We start from the raw sequence: 10,250 nt of genomic DNA on the forward strand, positions 1-10,250 counted from the left end.
TCAATTCTACACTCGGTTATGTATTTCATTCACTCTATTTACTTTCTACTTTATTTCATTTACTCTACTTGCAATATTTTAATGTCTGTCCTCTCAGAGTGTAAGTTCTTTGTGGGTAGAGAACGTATCACTTCTTTGTTTTGTGCTTCCCCACTGCTTAGGTCTGTGCATTGTAAGGTAAATTCTATGACTATTATTATTACTACTACTGCCACCTCACTAACCTCATTTCTTGTCCAGACTCTGTTGACTCCTCTTTCTAGCAAGTCAACCTACTCAGGAAGCAGAACCTAGTGGATAGAGCACAGGTCTGGGTGTCTGAAAGACCCAGGTTCTAATCTCGGCTTCACCAATTGTCTGCTGTGTGACCTTGGTAAGTCGCTTCACTTCTCTGGGCCTCAGTTACCTCATCTGTAAAATGGAGATGAAGACTGTGAGCCTCATGTGGGACAGGGACTGTGTCCAAACTGATTAGCTTGTACTTACCCCAGTTCTTAGAACAGTGCTTGATGCATAGTAAACACTTAACAAATATTATTATTAGTATTATTAATATTAATACTACCTGCCCCCACCCCTCACCTGCCTGGGAGCTGTCCCCCTGTCTGAGCTGATCTCTGTAGTGCCTTTCTCATTCTCATCTTCCCCTACTTCCGTCAGTTCTGCTCAAATCCCAAAACCCCAATAAAATCCTTCCAGGTTAGTTTTACGTGACTCTATCATTTCAACCACCATAACAAACCCTCGTGTCCTTTCTTCCATTCCACCTCCTAGTGACTTAGCTCTCATGCACATATCTCTTGGAAGCCGTATTTAGTTATGAATAATTTATGCTTCCATTACTTGGTTTTGAAGAAAACAAAATATTTCTTCCTTCCCGTTACAGTGTTTACTCTTCAAAGGCAGGAACATCTTCTGCTTCCTTTATAATTTCTCTCGGCCTCTAGTTCAACACGCTTGTCTGTGGAGAGTGTTCAATAAATATCAATCAATTAGCAATGAAAAAGGGGAGCCATTTTGCAACAAAATTTGGTAATGAACTCAGTACTAATTCCAGGAATAACATCCTCATATTTAACAAGGTCTTCAATTCTTAAAAACCTATCAAACTACCAAATAAGATTTGGCTAATCATTGACATGAGAAAATTTCATGCTTGTCGAGTGAATGTTTTGGACTTTGTTCCCAGGAACGTGATGCTAATACACAAAAGCCAGATTTGTTTTCTAGAAAAGCTGGAGATAATAGCTCAGCCATGTCTTACGTGGCAAGACTCAATTTTAATGTGTTAGGCAGCTGGAAAGACCAGACGTGAGCACATTTCATTTTTCCACTAAGTGCTAAGGCATTTCAGATGTCTGAAAGCCAGTTCTGAAAATTGATGTGTAAACGGCAAACTTTTTTTAAGCTATCCCAGTTTTTTGCTGAGATGCTGTAGATATTATTTTTTTAATCAGATAATGCTTAACTCTGTACTGATGACTAAATTGTGCAGTTCTATATTTGAACTGAATTCTTCCCTAACTGGCTCTAATTCACCCTTTAGACCAGATCCTAAATCCTTCAGTCAGGACAAACAATCCCTTCTAGGCTCTTGCTAGAGTTCTCAAAGTGGGATTATAACCAAATCTTCTCAAAATGAAAAACCACCCCCAAGCATAATACAAGTGAGAGCATAAAGACCAAGCTCAATAAAGACCAATACATAATGTGTTGCCTTTAGATTATTTCAGGATAATCAACTCCACCCCCAGCATCAAGGAATTAAAGTATATAAAATGCTATCAACAGGCATCCAGAAAAAGGTACATGAGATCCTACATCAGAAAGCACTAGATGGATTACATAATTTTAGCCTTCAGTTGCACTACTACATTCAGCTGTGCTTTCTCTCTTTTTTAGTTGTTGCTCCTTGTGGATAGGGAAAGTGTCTACCAACTCTGCTGTATTGTACTCTCCCAAGCACTTAGTACAGTGCTCTGCATGCAGTAAGCACTCAATAAATAACATTGATTTGTTGATTGGTGAATGATTAGCTCTTGAATACATTTATTTACTCGAATAATACAAATTCTTGTTAGTTCAAGACATGATTGTGTGGATAATCCCAAGATTTTTTTTTTCAGTTTTCCCAAATGAATGGAAGACTTGGAAAAATAAGCTTTCCAAGTTATGCTAAAGCTAAGGATGGCAAGACACACGGAGTAATAAACGTTTATTTATATATAGAAACATTGTTGGTGAAAGGATGGATTCAGGGTATTAAAATCCACAAGGATAATATTCTATAAGGATAAATATCTGTAATCTATTAAAATCAGGGGGGCCTGGGATCATGATGGGGGTCAATGGTGTGTCAGCCTCAGTGCCCAAGACCCAGAATTCATAGAGATGACTGCGCTTTGGGCAAGCAAATCCTGGGCTCTGCCACTTGTCTGCTGTGTGACCTTGGGCAAGCCACTTAACTTTTCTGTGCCTCAGTTACCTCATCTGTAAAAGACTGTGAGCCCCACGTGGGACAACCTGATTACCTTGTATCTACCCCAGCGCTTAGAACAGTACCAAGCACACAGTAAGCGCTTAACAAATGCCAATATTATTGTTGTTATTATTAAGCGAACCTAACCGTCTTCTCGTCTCCAGTGAGACTTCAGTAGAACATCACTCAATCAGTTAGTGGTATTTATTGAGCACATACTGTGTGCAGAGCACTGCACTAAGCATTTGGGAGAGTACAATATAATGATAAACAGACACAAAATGATGGGAAATTCTGCTAGGAAATGATAATGGCAAAAGAGAAGCTTGGTGTGGACCGCTGTTAAGAGGGGAACCTTAGAGAAACAGCATGGCTTAGTGGAACAGCATGGGTCTGGGAGACAGAGGACCTTGTTCAGCCCTCTGCCTGTTGTGGGACCTTGGATGAATCCCTTAACTTCTCTGCACCTCCTTTTCTTCATCTGTAAAATGGGGATCCAATACCCCTTCTCTCTCTCTCTTAATCTGGGGGACAGACACTGTGTCCAATCTGATTATCTTCTATCTACTCCAGTGTTTAATACAGTGTTTAGTTAGTAAGTGCTTAACAAATTCCACTATCATTATTATTAGAAATTTGGGGAGTTTGATGAGTCAGACAAAAATTGTTGTAGCTAATGCAACTGAACTGCAAAGGGAGATCTTCACGTAGTCACAGTGTGGAAGGGCAGGTCATCCTGGACAATTCTTTTCAACAACATCCACACATACTGAGGAAATTTCCCTGCCAAAGAGCCATATTTTTCTGGTTGTATTTTAAGATTTTGGAATACAGAGAGTTCATATTTATGCTGCCACCTTATGGTTTAAAAATGCTTTTCTGCTCATGGACAAAGCGCATCATAATTCACACATCAATTGTATTTACTGAGCGCTTACTGTGTGCAGAGCACTGAACTAAATACTTTGAGGGAGTATAGTATAACTGAGTTGGTAGATATGTTCCCTGCCCATGACGAGTCTAGAAGGAGCTTACAGTCTAGATAATATCTAGTCATTCCTCTGTTTCCTGGACAGGTATTTTCATTTGTAGCTAACAGTAATAATAATGTTGACAATTGTTAAGCGCTTACTATGTGCGAAACACTGTTCTAAGAACTGGAAAGGATACAAGGTGATCAGATTGTCCCACGTGGGGCTCACAGTCTTCATCCCCATTTTGCATATGAGGTAACTGAGGCACAGAGAAGTTAAGGGACTTGCCCAAAGTCACACAGCTGACAATTGGCAGAGCAGGGACTCAAACCCATGACCTCTGACTCCCAAGCCCGTGCTCTTTCCATTGAGCCACGCTGCTTCTCTAACAGAATTAAGCTAATTCCGATTCCCAGGCTCTATCCCCTAGGCCACTGCTTCTCAGGGTCAAGCACTGTTCTAAGTGCTAGGGTAGATAAAAGTTTATCAGGCTGGACAACTCAGTCCCTGTCCCATATGGGCTCACATTCTAAATTGGAGGGAGAAGGATTTAATCCTCACTTTACAGAAGAAGTAACTGAGGCACAGACAGGTTAAGTGACTTGGCCGAGGTCACACAGCAAATGATTGGCAGAGTCCGGATTAGAAACCAGGTCCTCTGAGTCCCAGGCCCATGTGTTTTTCAATAGGCCATGCTGTTTAGAGTTTCTTAGTTCCTGGCCCTGAATAACCTCATTCCCCGGCAGATTCCATTGTTCAAATATTCACCAGTGGCTGCCTGACTGCAAAACATGGCCCCCAGTAGAGAGCAAAGTGCACTTCTCAAGCTCTAAAACCAGGGATACAACTTGAAATTATTTCCAAGAACGCTCACGCACCCTGCTGCACATCTCAAACAAGAAACAGGCACCCTGTTGTAGAGAGATGAAATTAGGTCTAAATTTGGGGCACAAATAATAGCAGACCAATGTGTTATTTCAAAAATAAGGCTTGGGCTTAGAGCTGCAGTTCTCAGAAAATTCAACTAAGCAAGAAATGTTTTTTGATCTATCAAAACAAATGGCACAAATCACCTCCTAGGTTATCTTGACATTGTTTGTTCTTATGCCCATCCTGCTCCGTAAATCTCTGATACCAGGAACCCACTGTATCCATAGAAACCCAAAATGCGAAGAGACGCCATGTACTGGTCTTCAGGATTTTGTGTTCCCTTTAATGTGCCTAGTTACCTTCCTTTCACCTCCTTAGTCCCAAACAAAGTGCCTCTTTTCTAAGAGAATCTGAGGTTTTTCACGCTCAGTGATTTATCTGAACATCTTTTTGTGCCCTGTTTTCATATAATCCTGGAGTGTTATGTGGAGGATTTCAGGAAAGATGTTTAAAAACCATAATTGAACTGTATTTTCAGTCTAAGACTTCCTTAGGGTAGTATAACACCATTGACCATAATAAATAAGAAACTCTGGGTCTTAGGTCAGTGTGACCCATTTTTTAGCTATTTGTAGGCAATGAATGCAAAAGTGGCTTATGAAAATGGAACATGTAACATTTTTTAGCATAGTTTGAAACTCTTGCACATATTCTCAATACATATGAAATATCTTAATAATTGTTTTAGCAAGAATAATGCCCATAGAGTTAATGGATGTTTGGCAAAGCCAAAAAAGCACCATTTCAGAGGCAGCTCTAGGAGCATTTGAGATGTGGCTCATGATTGTACTCCCCTAAGCACTTAGTACAGTGCTCTGTATACAGTATGTGCTCAATAAATACCACTGATTGACGAGTAGGCAATGATTGGATCATTTTAATTAATGAGTTCCATCAATTTGTTAACTCCCACTCACCTCCCGTAAAAACTGGACTGAACACTGTAAAAAGCAAGTTTTATAGACACCTTGATCCTCTTTGCATTGACAATCTAAAAAAGACAACTGTCCATTTTCAGCTAGTGAGCCCTCTGGACTGTGAGCTTGCTGTGGGCAAGAATGTGTCTGTTTGTTGTTATATTGTACTCACCCAAGCACTTAGTAGAGTGCTTGGCACACTGTAAGCGCTCAATAAATACAGTGAATGAATGAATACTCTGGTTCCATGGTCAATCCAGTATCCTCTTAGTTCATGGATAGTCATTTTCGTTTAGCTTAATATTCAAGATGTTTCTGTCATTTCTGTGTTCATTTTAGAACCTGATTGCTTATCATCCTTTCTTTTCTGTTTGATATTATTAAATTAAATTATTATTTTTATTTCATAGAATATGGACTTTATTGAGCACTTACACTGTACTACGCTCTGGGGCGGATACAGTAAAATCCTATCTGACAGGGTCCATGTCCCACTTGGGGCTCACAGTCTAAGTAGGAGGGAGAACACGTGTTTAGTCCCCATTTTATAGAGTTGTTGTTTTTTGGAGATACTGTCAAATATGTCAACCAGCAGGTAACATCAGGGTTGGGGTTCATGATCTGCACATTATTTGAATTGTAAAAATGGGCAGATCGTGCAAAGAAATGACCAGATTAGACAGTTGATCAATCATATTGACTGAACATTTACTGTGTGCAGAGCATTATTCAAAAGCACTTGGGACAATGTAAAAGACACATTCCCTGGTCATAGGGAGCTCACAGATTAGAGGGAGCTCATCATTTAGACAACTAAGCCCTGCTGCCCCAGCTTGGTCATGAATCAGTGGGTGGAACTCCTCTCCAGGACTGTGTTCCTTTGGGCCACGGAACTCTTAGGATCTAAAGAGTCCAGCTGCCCACCTTCTGGCAGACTTGAGCTTCCACCCACATTTATTCATTATCTGAAGATCGGAGCATTCCAAGAAATCTATCTCACTCCTCACACTCATCCTGCTTTCGTCCTGAAAAGCCCTCCTCCTCAAATCCAACAGACAATTATTCTCCCCCTGTTCAAAGCCTTACTGCAGGCCCATCTCCTCCAGAGGGCTTCCCTGAATAAGCCCACCTTCCCTCTTCTTCCCCTCTCTTCTGCATCACCTGACTTGATCCCTTTATTCATTCCCCCTCACAGACCCACAGCACTTTTGTCCCTATCTGTAATTTATTTATTTCTATTATTGTCTGTCTCCCAGGATTCTGGAGTCCAGCCACCAAGAAAATCACTAAAGAAATGGGATGGAGACAGGCCTGCTCATCTCTCAGAAACCACTTTGTCATTTCTTCAGTCATTTAATTGCATTTATTGAGCATTGTACTAAGCACTTGGGAGAGTACAATATAAACCATTCCCTGCTCACAACTAGCTTTTAGTCTAGTCTCTGTGAAGATAACAGATGAATAAAGACGTTATAGATTTTAGTCCAAGCCCAGGAAAACAGGTTGTTACTTTCCAGGTGATTCACACCTCTGAGCGTCCCTAATTATTTTCTGTAGATGGTAAGAAAGGCATTAGAACATCCAATGGACAGATGTCTTTTAGACCACCTAAACCAGGATCCCTCTTTATTTTCTATCAACATATGATAGTTATTTAGTGGGGCTTTCATTTCAGGAAATTCAATAACATTGAAGACTAATTTGCACAAACATTCTTTGACTGGGCACCAGTGAAGAAGAAAATTATGGACCATCCCCAAATATAATGTTCACAGTTAGCCCAAATGATGGTATTACAAGAACCAAAATAATTCACAGGTTTCAAAAATATTCAAGAGAGAACAATTTCTGATGTCTTTTAGGATATGCTTCTCTCAGATGGTGGATTGGAGGGTAGTTTTTAAAGTCAAATCATGGGGAACTGGTTTAATGATGATCTTAATTCCTTCGGGACTTTTTAATTCATTTTTCTTTTTCTTAAAAATCTATTATGAGAAATTACTGTCTTGTTGGAAAGCGGATAAAATCTGAAATTATATCCAAGGAGGAAGATCCAGACTTGAACATATGGAAGAAGTATAATGGCTTATGCTAACTCAAGAATTTGCTAATTGGAAAGCACCGTTAGAATTTCACAGTCATTTCATGCTGCTGTTCTGATTTTCCTTCCCAGCAATCTTTTCACTGTGTAAAGACCCACAAACAAACGCTCTCTGTTTTATGGAGGGCTCACCCTCCTAGAATCAGTAACTGATCAGTAAAGATCAATAAAATCTCCCTCTTACTTTAGACTGTGAGCCCCATTCTAGACTGTGAGCCTGTTGTTGGGTAGGGATCATCTCTATATGTTGCCAACTTGTAGTTCCCAAGTGCTTAGTACAGTGCTCTGTACACAGTAAGTGCTCAATAAATATGATTGAATGAATGAATGAATGAATGTGAGATAGGGACTGTGTCTGACCTGCTTATCTTGAATCTACCCCAGCGCTTAATACAGTGCGTGGCACATATTAAACAGTAAACAATAATAAACCATTAAACAATATATGCTTTTAAATTAAAAATCTGCTGCAATTATGAAACTGACTGAGATCTTGGATGGCCATTAGCCCCCTCCAGTCTTGAAATAAGAAGATGATAAAAGACATTGAAGAACCAGATAATACCAAGGGGGACTTTCCAACATCATATCTTCTTTGAATAAAATCAAATCAGCAGAGTCTCTTTGTGGAGAACTCTCATTCTTTATCGGTCTGAAACCAGGATGACTTTGGATTTCAGAAAAATACCGCAAAATCTGATCCTTCCGAATGGAAAAATCATTCTACCCAGGAAAACATCCTCCAAATGTTACTATTATTGAAAGCACATTCAATCTTGACTTTTTTTATCATCTCTGTGGATGTTATCACCAATCATGGTATAAGAAAACTTGGCATTTAAAATGTTCCTTAATCAAACCCATTCACTGTTTTTATTCCTTCTACAGACGCCTGTCCTATTCTATTCACTACCTTGCTCAGAACAGTGCTCGACACATAGTAAGTGCTTATTATTATCATTATTATTATTATTGCTCATTCCCATTTTGGCTCCTCATTCTCCTGTATCTCTTTATCTTAATCTCTCTACCTGGAGGCCACGAAAATTCCCAGGAACCCTGCCATCTCTCTACCTTGTTTCCCCAAGGACTCCACACATCCTGTACACTGCACCATGGCTCTCTCTATGACCTGTGCACTTTCATTCTTTCATTTATTCAATCATTCAGTCATATTTATTAAGTGCTTACTGTGTGCAGAGCACTGCACTAAACACTTGGGAAAGTACAATACAGCAATAAAGAGTGACTATCCCTGCCCACAGTGAGCTCACAGTCTAGGGAGGGGGGAGACAGACATCAATACAAATAGACATCAATATAAATAAATAAAGTGACAGATATATACATAAGTGCTGTGGGGCAGGGAGAGGGGGGAAGAACCAAGGGAGCAAATCAGGGTGATGCATAATAATAATGGTATTTGTTAAGTGCTTACTATGTGCCAAGCACTGTTCTAAGCACCGGAGGGGAACCGGGTAGAGTGGTCTGCTTAAATAGGAATTGATACAATGGCCATCCATCACAACATGACAAGTGGGTAGTTAGTACAATTGTGATCCATCAAAGCATGACAAGGGGGTAGTTAGAATGCAGAAATAATAGGCAATCGACATACCATAGGAGATAGAGCATATACACAAATATGTAAATCACAGAGATAAAGGGGTGCTGGACAACGGTGCAGGGGAAGAGGGGCCCACTCCGCCACCCCTAATTGTGCCATCTGTTCTTCATAAATCCTTAGAGAACAGCTACATCCTCTGGGAGAGAATGTGTCTGTTTACTGTTGTACTCTTCCAAGTTCTTAGTACAGTCCTCTGCACACAGTAAGCACTCAAAAAATGCAAGTGAATGCATGAATGGGAAGTTCCCAGGGTTTGCATTCAAGTGGACCGGGATCTTCCTTTATGACCAGTCTCCATACTGGGATTTGCTGGGAGCTCCACACACATTCTAAGCCTTAACTCTTAAGTGTCCAGCGCCTACACCTCTCTTCCCTCCCATCTGTGTTAACTATCAACTTGGCTGTGTACCCCTTATGCACTTTGATACCTCAGCTCCACAATATTAAGGTAAAATAGTGAGAAGCACCATCTGCTGTGTGATCTTGGACAAGTGACTTCACTTCTCTGTGCCTCTGTTACCTCATCTGTAAAATGGGGATGGAGACTGTGAGCCCAATGTGGGGCTGGGATGTGTCCAACCCTATGGGAATGCTCATTCCCATTTTGGCTCCCAAGCACAGGCTTGGGAGTCAGAGGTCATGGGTTCTAATCCCTGCTCCGCCGCTTGTCAGCTGTGTGACTTTGGGCAAGTCACTTAAACTTCTCTGGGTCTCAGTGACCTCATATGTAAAATGGGGATGAAGACTGTGAGCCCCACATGGGATAACCTGATCACCTAGTATTCCCCCAGTGCTTAGAACAGTGCTTTGTACATAGTAAGTGCTTAATAAATGCCATCATCATCATTATTATTGTTATTAGTAAGTGCTTAACAAATACCAACATTATTATTATTATTACAGCCCTATTTTATAGAATTTCTAGTGCTTAACAAATGTCATCATCATTATTATTAGTAGTAGTAAGCGCTTAACAAATACCAACATTATTATTATTATTATTATTATCACAGCCCTATTTTATAGAATTTCCAGTACCATTTGGTCAAAACACGTGAATAGCCACTAGATGGCATATGGCAGTTGTAAGAAATGAAGACGGGATTTAGGTTTGGCGCCTACCCTCTGTTATTTGAATTGCCCAGCTCTTGGTCATAGCATAAAGTTCATTCATTCTCCATGCAGTCCAAAATGCAGTGAACCGAACCTTCAAAAGATGAAA

Source organism: Tachyglossus aculeatus, chromosome 20, assembly GCF_015852505.1.
Source record: "Tachyglossus aculeatus isolate mTacAcu1 chromosome 20, mTacAcu1.pri, whole genome shotgun sequence".
Taxonomy (NCBI): domain Eukaryota; kingdom Metazoa; phylum Chordata; class Mammalia; order Monotremata; family Tachyglossidae; genus Tachyglossus; species Tachyglossus aculeatus.